This window comes from Orbicella faveolata, unplaced genomic scaffold (assembly GCF_042242905.1).
Source record: "Orbicella faveolata isolate gen_17 unplaced genomic scaffold, um_ofav_v1 contig_26, whole genome shotgun sequence".
In the NCBI taxonomy this organism is placed as follows: domain Eukaryota; kingdom Metazoa; phylum Cnidaria; class Anthozoa; order Scleractinia; family Merulinidae; genus Orbicella; species Orbicella faveolata.
In genome coordinates, this window is record NW_028301554.1 from 13667501 (window position 1) to 13678358 (window position 10858).

The following is a 10858-nucleotide window of genomic DNA, read 5'->3' on the forward strand; positions in this document are numbered from 1 at the left end:
AAAAGGGGATCCAAATTCTCGAATTCATCACTTTTTACCAGAGTGCATCGCATTTAACCAGAGTGCACTGCGCCACTTTTTACCAGAGTGCGTTGCGCCACGAACTACAGGAGGACGCCTTTTCGCGTGGATTCCAGTGAGAAAGATTAGTAGTTGTGTCTTGCTCTGATTTACCTGTAAAACGATGTGAAGGAGATTGTGCCTGCTTTCACAACTCTGGCTTTTGTTCTTGATGCATGCAGTATGTGAAAGTTTGTAAATCTGGACGATTAATTGTGACATCTTAATTTTAAACTTAGTATGTCATTTCTTAGCAGTCTCGCCTACTTGGCCGAATTCTTAAATGAAGAGAAATCGTCGCTCCTAAAGCTTGCAGAATAAGTAAAACAAACGAAAACCGTAGAACACGCTAATTTCATGTATGCTGCGATCTATTCCTTTTCATCCAAACATGAATTTAAGCTAAAGCTTTAGTATTTTCACACATCGCGATGGACGCGTCCTCGACACAGTCTGTCAACATTCTTGAGACATTTAATACGTATCAATACAGAATTTATAAGTTAGATTTCTGCTCCTACAACTTCCACATCTTTCGATTTCCGCGATCTGGTAAAGGGGAGATTGATGTGTATCTTTTTATGTTCAAACATGGGTCAGATCACTCTGCGCTTTTTTGTCACGATCCCTTGTCACACCTCGCCATCTATGAGTCATCATGCATGAAGTTGTAGATGAATCACTGCGTAAAATATGTCACTATCAGTAGAATGTGCCGCAGCATTATTATCTTTTAGATACCCTAGTTTTTCTCGTATAATTCTTTTTTACCTCTGAACTGAGTAAGCAATAAAAAGGTTTGATCCCCGTTGGCAAAGGGGATCAAACCTGGGTTACCGGTAAATGCCCATCTAGCCATGCCTTGATTCTTTTTAAGCCCTCTTTATTAGCTAATAACCAATACGCCAAGCTGGGACGCGCAGACCTAACAACGACCCAACTTTGGTGACCAGACGAAAGGCGTTGCTGTCCTTATGTTATAGTGATTCCAAGCTGTGCACAATAATTTTATTCCTAAGATCTCTCAAAAGATAACAAAGACAGGCCAAAAAAAAAAAAAAAAATTAAAGCCCACACTTAAATTGTCCTCAGAATCTACCATCTACCAAATGCCCAAGTGAAGATAAATTTTAGATCTCATCAAAGATATACATACAACCTTTTATACCATGCCATAGAAATTTCCTAACCTAGTCACGGAGTCCCGCAGTAGCCCAGCGGTTACACGCCCGAAGTGCTATTCCTAACGGCAAGCGTTAAGTGCCAATCGGGGGACTCCTGTTTTCCTTTTTAACTCGTGAATTGCGACAGCAAGTTACGAGTTGTTGGTGGCTTGCAGATTATGCAAATGATATACAAATGACGGGTTGGTCTCTCATCCGTTAACTTTTTGTGCTATTTCTGCTGACCAGTAAATAAAACATAAGAAATCAGTGCATGAGTAAATAAAACAGAAGACCACAAAATTATGTTTCTTCACAAGCACAAAATGCTGCCATTAAGCCAATCAAATGTTGTATATGAATTCATTTGCCCCGGTTGCAATTCTTCGTACATCGGCAAAACGAACAGAACTCTGCTTGTCCGCACACGAGAACATGCGCTCACGGACAAAGAAAGCCGCTATATATAAATATCTGCGCTATTGTGATCAGATCAAACACATACAAGGTTTATACAACTTACCGGCCATATTTATCAATGAGAACACCCCCCCCCCCTCCCCTTCTACTGCAATGAACAAAGAATTTCTCACCCAAACCGTGCGTGGTAACCCAAACATAGTAGACCGCGATGATAATTGGAATCTATTACTATGTAAAGAAGCTTACCATATCAAGCGTTCAGCACCATATTTGAACACTGGTTTAAAAGCCAGTAGCCGGAACTATGCCTATTCTCTTGATGGTATCGTCTTTGTTTTATATTTTCACTAAATAAATGTACCATCTTGCAGTATTTAAATTTCTGCTACCTGCATGTCACCTCAGTCTGAAGATGATATAGAATTGTATCGAAATATTACAAGTACATCAACGATTCCTTGTATTTGTTGCCTGTATTATAGACACAATGCATTTACTCGGTATCGCATTTATTCTCTATCTCTTAAAACTATCAGCAGGTAATGGATTAAAATCAATAACTTTACAAAAAAAAAAAAAAAAAACGGCGCATGTGTATTTTGAGTCTTCTGGCGGGAAAATTGAGCACGGTCAGACCGATGCTAACAAGGAAACAACTTTTACGAAAAAAAAAAACTGACATAACAAAATACAAAATTTGTTTTTTAATCTTACAATAAAATTCTAGCAATTCTACAATTTCTGATGTCATTGATCCGATCGTCAGTTTTTGCGAACTAGAGCATGCTTGAAATGGACACGCACCCCAACTAAATGTACGTAAGCGCTCTAAACGTAAACACTATCTAGAATTATTGTGAGTGGCTTCCAGAATAACTAGCTTGTTTGTTTCAACAAACTTCGAGGTAAAACACTTGTCATGTTATATCAAAGCAAATATTGTAGAGACATTATTTAAGTTAAAGTTAAGAATACTACTCCAAATAACTAAAATACTATTTCATAATTAAAATTTCCCAAATTACTTCAATTGCGATTGCACAGATGTTGTGTTTAAATTGAGTTAACAAAGCTTGCCTTTGAAAAGTGTTTAATAGAGTTGACAGGGTTAAGTGCTTTAACAAGGTCGACAAGGGCCAATTCATACCTCTCAGTTTCGTGCTTTCAGCATCTGGTACCTTTAAAAGATCTTATCAACTTCAGTGCGATGCAAAGAGGAAAACAGAGGCAGCTAACAACATCTCACTCAAAACCCTACCATGACAATCAAAACACAAAACTATAACAATATTAGATGATAATTTCCAGTTCAAATCATAGTTAGTCCCCTCCACTAACTATGGTCAAATGCATATCATTCTTTGTAAGACTCGGCCTTTCTCCTGCCAACCCCTTCCGACCTGCAAATTTAATCAGTGAATATCCCCTCTCTCTTATCTCATGCTCTCATGGGTAAAGAAAATAAATAAACATTGAAAGCATTACCTTGAAAACTTCTCCTAATCTATAGCACATTAATATTTACTACATATTATTCTTGTTCAAGTTTAATCCTCAAATGAAAGTTTTATAGAGAAATGGTCCAGTATTGATGTTCAGTTATGACTCTCAGGGTTTACAAGTCTTGGAATCCAGGCAAGCCTCAATCCCTTTATCATTATATTGACATCACTCATACAAATTCGAAGCTGAATAACTTATTTTTGACTGTATATTTGATTTCACTGGGGACATGTAAGAAACATGTCGGAAACTTTGACGCTCCTCAATTCTTTAGCTTACTACATGATTATTTTTCATTTGTTCTTAGATAATATTTCCATCATATTACCAGTTGTTATTTAATAGTGTACTGAAATCTTGTGCACGAAGTATGATTAGACTATGAAGACTTGAAAATCTCTAAAGGAATAAAATTAATATGGCCTCGATGCTTTCTTAAAACAAAATAATTGAAGAAGCAGGCCAAGAATGTTTCTCTGGTGCGGAAGATTACTGCGGGAAACACTTGGTAAGTTATAAAATGACATCAACATGTCATCATGACTATTGGACGAAAACAACAGTTGTTATTCACTGTCAGTGGGTTTGCACCCAGTATGCAGTCTGCATTTTGTACCCAGTCCATCTGTGCGAACTTGCCTGGATTATCCATGGCTCTCCCCGAGTAGGCCTTCGTTCCCTTCCCCTCCCCTCCCCTCCCCTCCTGAGTGTAATCGATTGCCGCTGTCACAGTGATATGTGTATCCCCGTGATATGTGTATCCCCGCACACATATCACTAGTGATATGTGTATCCCCCGTGGGGATACACAAAACACTGATACGCGCCTGGGCATTCAACGAACAAAATAGCGACTCGGTTGCGAGGTTCCAACGAGCGTTGTAAAGAGTAGAAGAAACCAGAAATGAATTCGCGCCCAACGGAGCAGATTAGGATTTCTTGAGTTTGGTTGAGTTCCAACCGACGCGATTGTATATCAGACTAAAACTTCGAACAGCGGATACACATATCACTAATTATTTCATGGCGCAGTGATCTCAGTGTGTATCCCCTAAACACAGCCGTTAGATTGGCTATCTGCCTGATCGAAGAAAATGGCCCGAAACGTGCCGGCTGCTTACTCGCTACGACGTTTATACCCAGGTTGAGTTTTGCGGAGTTTGCAACTCGAATGTCTAAATATCTAAACTGAAATCGCGTGCAGGGGATACACATATCACTAATTATTACATGGCGCAGTGATATGTGTATCCCCTGAAGACAGCCGTTATCTAGGCTAACTGCCGAAGAATAAACGTCGAATATTATGAAACGTGCTAGCAATATTCGCAGTATAGCAATGTATACAGCTTGAGACAACATATCTTACAAAAAGTCGAACTGAAAAGCGGGTGCAGGGGATACACGAGTGCCACTAATCATTTTATGGCGAGCGGGTCGAAGCAGTGATATGTGTTTCACTCCATGAATAATTCAGATGCAAACAAGGCGATGAACAGTGGAGAATATGCGTTACTCGAAGGGTGAGAATGCACCGCGCAATTAATATCGTCCTAGAAATCCGGTGCCGTGAAACTCAAATTGAAATATACCTAGATCCATTTGGTGTTCAACTTTAAATTCATTATATCCTGCTCGCAGAAAACCAGTTAGGATCAAGAACACAATTCCAGCAGCAGATACGTAAACTTTTTCAACTACAAAAATTGAGATTTGTGTTTTAAGCCTGTTTGGGTTAGTCGTTCGTCCAGTAAGCGACCGGACGACGAGAGCGCTTTCAAGGAGGATATTGCTTTTTAAAGTAGAGGGGAGGGGGGTGGGGGATACACATATCACTGGTCGCCATTTTGGAGGGGATACACATATCACTAGTGTTATGTGTGCGGGGATACACATATCACTGTGACACCGGGAAGGAAGGCCAGTGCCTGCCCCACCTAAATCATCTTTTCCCCCTGCTTCTTACCGTCTCATTAGTTGTGCACCCTGTCCTTTATCCACCTAACACCTGCTTCATAGCATTGCCACCCCCTTTTCACCCAGGTTCCTTCTTCCCCACCCTCTCAAAGGTGTCAGGTAAGTGCAAAAATATAATATTCTGAAACCTATTTTCTTTGTTTTTCAAGTCTCCCAGGTTGACCTTCTTCATGCCTTTTTAAGTAACTTCAAAATGCCAGTTACTCTAACTCATCTATAGAGATTAACCCTTCCCAACAGAAGTCAGTGTTTTGAAAACTGCTACACCATTGGAAAATAAGGTGAAGCACATTTTTTATGCAAATTGAAGTGGATACAAAAATAATTAATATTTTAGTACAAGTCCTACAGTGTTGGGTGTGGTATTAAAGAGAGAAGTAAGCTTAGAGAATAGGGGCTGGAATCAAAGGCTTAAAACAAAAAAAAAAGAATGTCAAGCTTCAATTTGAGGCAACTCACCAATAACAATAAATATATTAAACAAAGAAAAAGAAAAAGGTTCAAAGGGGTTAAGGAGACATGATAGCAAGTTGTATACATAAAGGCAAGTGGAAGAAAGGGCCAAAAATTTGTGTTCAGTGGATGGGTGGTCAATAAGGACGTGAAGTATAACAAGGCCGCGTGAGTAACAGTAAGCACTGATTCACTCACTTCATATTAATTATAATTATTATATTTCAACTATAATGGTTGTAGAGACACTCTGAATGGGCTCCAATGCAGTAACATTTATTTTTGGACAAAATTCCACACCTAGTTTACAATAGATCTCTTTTTACACACATTCACACCTTAGGACTAATTTTCAGAGTAGAGAAAGAAGGAAGGAAAAAATGCTTAAAAAAACTGGAGGACTGTTACAAGCAATTTCATATTCTTCATTCGTTTGTTCATAAAGCGTCTGCTAAATCTTCTCAAGAGACAGTTGAAGAGCAATCTGAAGCATTTCCTCTTCGGATAAATCTGAAAACAAGATAAGACAACATTGATTCAGCATTAAATATTTTAGTCACGGTGTCACAGTGATATGTGTATCCCCGTGATATGTGTATCCCCGCACACATATCACTAGTGATATGTGTATCCCCTGTGGGGATACACAAAACACTGATATGTGTATCCCCGTGATATGTGTATCCCCGCACACATAACACTAGTGATATGTGTATCCCCTCCAAAATGGCGACCAGTGATATGTGTATCCCCCACCCCCCTCCCCTCTACTTTAAAAAGCAATATCCTCCTTGAAAGCGCTCTCGAAATGTGAGTGAACGAACGAAACATGGCTTTCTCCATGTACTCTTTTTTTCTTTTTTCTTTTCTAAATTTTGTTTATTTCTGCGGGTTACGTGCCGACAAGATAAACATCTCGCTCCATTGTCGCCATAGAGCAATTCAGGTGATAACAATTGAGTTTTTAATTTCAAGGGGTCTGAGTTTTCGGGGTCTGAGGTTTCGGGGTCTGAGTTTTCGTGACACCCGTTTTTCCCGGCTTTCCCTAGACTACCTCCAAATTGTACGACCCCTTGCAAAGACTGGTGACGATCATATCGAAGAAAGCACCGAATATAATGAAGTAATCACTGAACAAGGAAGTACCGAATATAATGGTCTTTGCACCGAATATAAGGAAGAGAGCACCGAATATAATAGTGTTAGTACCCGTAATAATGAAGAAAACACCAAACAAAGTTAGAACCGAATATAACGAAGAAAGCACCGAATATAACGAGGGAAGCACCGAATATAATGGAATAAGCACCGAATATAATGAAGACAGCATAATAATGGCAGAGGCGCGTTCACTTCGATATGGATGCCTGGTACATTATTACAGTCTGTGGTGTATCAGCAGTGATACACCACAGACAATAATAATGTACCAGGCATCCATATCGAAGTGAACGCGCCTCTTCCATTATTATGTTCATTTCCTTTTTTGTCGTGTGAAAAAGATGCTACTGTAAGCTAAACGGCTCGTAATCATACCTCAGTATGCCTTCCTTGGTCATCTTCGGGTAAACTTGAGAGTCACACTGTCGACACATACCCATATTGTCTAATACGCGGCCAAAGAGTCACGATATCAATACGACAAGGATTTGTGTCGGATTAAGCTCTGTGGTCTTCAAGAATTGCTACCAGCGGTCTTCAGTCAACTTGTTGTAATCTACGGTCTGAGGTCTACTGTATGCAGTCTGTAATCTGTAGTCTGCAGTCTGCGGTCTACGGTGAGCAGTCCGTATGCTGACCGACTTCTGAGCAGGCAACCGTTTCCAAGATGGCGGATTTCTAATCGCATTTTAAGTCAAATTCAATTGCAGAATTACTCTCTAATTTGTAAGAAAGAGCAACGAGAATAGGAAAATTCGTAGCAATGATGGCTGGCCTTTCTTTTGAAAAATTCTTATTTTTGCCCCCAAGTGCCCTTTCATGTTTATAAGCTTATCGTTAGCATTTCGAATGACCTTCTATAGACTTGGTATGTATATTTTCTGTAACTGCACAATGCCTTCGTGTGTGTGTGGGCTTATATTTTCACAATGTATTGGTTCATTTGTTAGAGTGACTTTGTTGAGTTATGAATGCATGTTGGAGTTAGGAGAGCACAAGATCTAGGAAAAAGTAAGTTATTCAAGCCACAGGGCTAGCAGAGCGTATTTTGAAATGGGGGGTGGCTTACAAGCAAGCGCCAGAGGCGCGAACTTGTAGGGGATCTGGAGATATTTGTAAAATTATTATTTTATGTATTTTTGGTTTGAAATTGGGGTGTTTAGCCCCCGCCCCCACCCCCCCCCCCCCCCCGCCAGCCCCTGGCTCCGCCATCCCTGAGCCATGCCAAAAGCAATAGACCTTCTTCCGGTTTCTGACACCTTCTTGCTTGGGGGGCAAACATGGCAAAAATTACAGTAAATGTATGGGAACAATGGAGAGTCTAATGTCTAACAATTCAAGGAAATTCAAATTCTGAAGTATTTATGAATTAAAAACTTAAGATACTACATAAAAGAATTTACTGATCATGTTTGAGGGAAATAGCCTAGACGCCAGAAAGTCACAATTAAAATTTTAATTTTTTTTATACCTTTGTTTGTAAAACCGAGTCACATTTGTGGGAAAATTTAGAGACATTTGTATGGAAAATTTAAAGTGCAATTCCTCCGCTGAAAGCAAATCTATAATCTTCAAATTTGGTCAAAAAAGCCTTCTGCTGGGTATATTTTCCTTGTAACTCATAAAATACTCAGAATGCCAATCACTCTCAATTTATTTACAGCAATTTTTGCTGTGTTTCCTCCCCCCCCCCCCCAGCAAGATGACATCAGAAACCGTGAAATGGTCTATTCCAGTTTTTCAAGTGCTCTCCGAACTCCCAAGTGTACCAATAACGTAGTAAAGCATGCTAAGCATGAACCAATAGCAACAGAGATTGGAATTAAATATAAACAGTTGAAAAGAGAAAAGAGATTGGAAATAAGCGAGAAACAATTTTTATTTGAGATGATGAAATCAAAACCTTATTCTCTTCAGCATTGTATGCATACTAGCGGTGATTTTAACAAACTCTACTCCTTTGTCATCATCTTTATCAATGGTTTGTGGCACTAGAAAATCCCCACCAAACAAAACCTTCCCTACTTTTACATGCGTGGGAAAATGGCAGTGACATCTATAGATATTGGATATGCCTCTGTGTTGGGAATGTGCTCCGTTTAAGGCCTTAAGGCGACTTGAGGCGACTTAAGGCGACTTTAGGCGACTTAAGGTCCCAGAGTTTGCCTACTCCTAGCCGCTTCATCGTACAAAAATCGGGATAAGCTCCGGCATCTATGAGCCAGTCGGCTCCAAGGCTTCACTTTTTTCATTTCAAGCCCAGTTGCAGCAACCATTGTGATATGTTGGGAAATAATGATCGAGAAATCGCAAAATAATCAACAAAGCTCTTGAGCTTTGCACCTTCGAAGATAAACACTTAACAGTAAAATTCGGGAAATTATGTAACTCGGATTAATTCTACGCAATGGACACAATGGACTCAAACGATTGTAAAGTCAGGAGTGACAATGTGTTCGAGAAGAGGGTCACAGATCCAGCAGATTTAGAGGAAGGGGAGGAAATCTTGCACAATATTGAAATGAAGGTGACAGACGCAACTGATTCAGGAGATGGGAGAGCTCTCAAGGAACAAATCACCGTTTTGGAAATGAAAACATTCAAGAGAAATTCCCTCTCGTTGTCTCAGTATGACCGCTTGGAGGAGGCCACTGAAGAAGACCCCTTGAAAATCCTTTGTGTTGGAGGCTGCACAGGAAGCGTGCTATCTAAGGGCATATTCATCAAGGGAACGGTCTACTTCGACCGGACCGGTCGGATTTCGATCCGGACCGATCGGATCGCGCCCTGGGATGCGATCCATTCAACCAAAATGCCCGGAAATTTCGGTCTAAAACTGAAAGGATCGGTTCGGTCCAACCGGAAAAATTTCGAAAACATCGGTCCACTTTTCTCGGTTGGACCGGTCCGATCGAAGTGGACCGTTCCATTTGATCATTCCGACCCATTCTCAATCCCAGTCTCAAGTAGTTTAAGGCCTGGGTCAAAGGCTTTCACTGGTGAAAATAACTTATTAATTATATTTCTGAAGGTATAAATGGCAATGGAACCAGATTTAGCACACAGTTAGGTTTTGGCGTCCTGAAAATTTTAAAGTAGAGTTGGTGCTTCTGACAGGTCGCGTGACATGTCACGTGACGTTGACCGGAAAATAGCCATTATTTGAGGAATTGGTGGCGGTTTTTAGTAATAACATCCTGCAAAACGCGTTTTAGATGCAGGTCAATTATTTCCATCCTCTCACGTTTGGAATGACCGTCCCTCTTTTCACAGAAAAAATTTATAGGGTGAATGGTCCTTTTTTTCAGCAAAATTTGACTTCTAATCATTTATATCTTCTATAAACGAAGTCAAGGGAGATCATTCCAAACGTAGCAAGGTAGATAATTTAAATTTGCATCCTAAACGCTCATTTATTGATCAAAAGAATGAAAATTCGCCACCAATTCGCCGATTTATCAAATTTTAACAAAATGATCACGTGACATGCACGTGGTCAAAATAATATGTTAAGGCAAGGCAGGACGTCGAGTTTTATTACAGGGAAAAGTTCAGCTTGGTAAAACAAATATAACAAGAGATATAGTTGCCCAACCGTAATTCTACTTTACATTCCTGACCCAGGCCTTAAACTGCTTGAGGTACCTCCCTGTTCGGTATTTCCCATGTACAACATGAAAGAAAACACTTATCATTGCAGCTTTTATGGATTGTTAACAGCGGATTTATCGGTATTACTCGTACATCCATGTGCAGTTACAACAGGTCTGTAGCTGCTTCGCAAGCCAAGTGTTAAGTGTTAAGTGTTTTGGCTGTTAACGGCTCTTAAAGACGATTTACTAGTATTTCCCCAGAGAATTCGGAATGGTCTTTTCGTCATTCGAAAGTGGTTTTGAACTCATACGGCAAATAGCTGGGAACGGTCTGCTCAAAATAACCCGTTATATACTGGTTAAATTACCACGCATGAAACAACTCACACAGTATCATTGGTATCACCGGCGAAATCGTCATCTAGCTCTAAATACGAGCAACAGCGATCCAACATCCTCCATTTTAAATGAGCGCGAATCTCTTTTTGCGAGTGGAATAGAACGAGACTGTCCGGACCCTTCGCG

General features: G+C 40.0%; 1 protein-coding gene and 1 long non-coding RNA gene across 3 annotated transcripts in view; one reads left to right on the plus strand and one right to left on the minus strand.

Annotated features, from left to right (window-relative positions):
• The window catches only part of LOC110063310 (proton-coupled zinc antiporter SLC30A5-like), a 14011-nt gene extending 12882 nt beyond the window's left edge, over positions 1-1129 (plus strand). For both annotated transcript variants that reach the window (XM_020770281.2, XM_089295510.1), the window contains exon 17: positions 1-1129. This exon is cut by the window's left edge and continues 585 nt beyond it. The gene's annotated coding sequence lies outside the window, so the exon portion shown is untranslated.
• Positions 1130-5834: 4705 nt separating this feature from the next.
• Positions 5835-7282, minus strand: LOC149108221 (uncharacterized). Its single transcript, XR_016209224.1, has 2 exons — positions 7116-7282; positions 5835-6089 (listed from the first exon to the last, which is right to left on the minus strand). It is a non-coding gene; the product is annotated as an uncharacterized LOC149108221 (long non-coding RNA).
• Positions 7283-10858: the final 3576 nt, after the last annotated feature.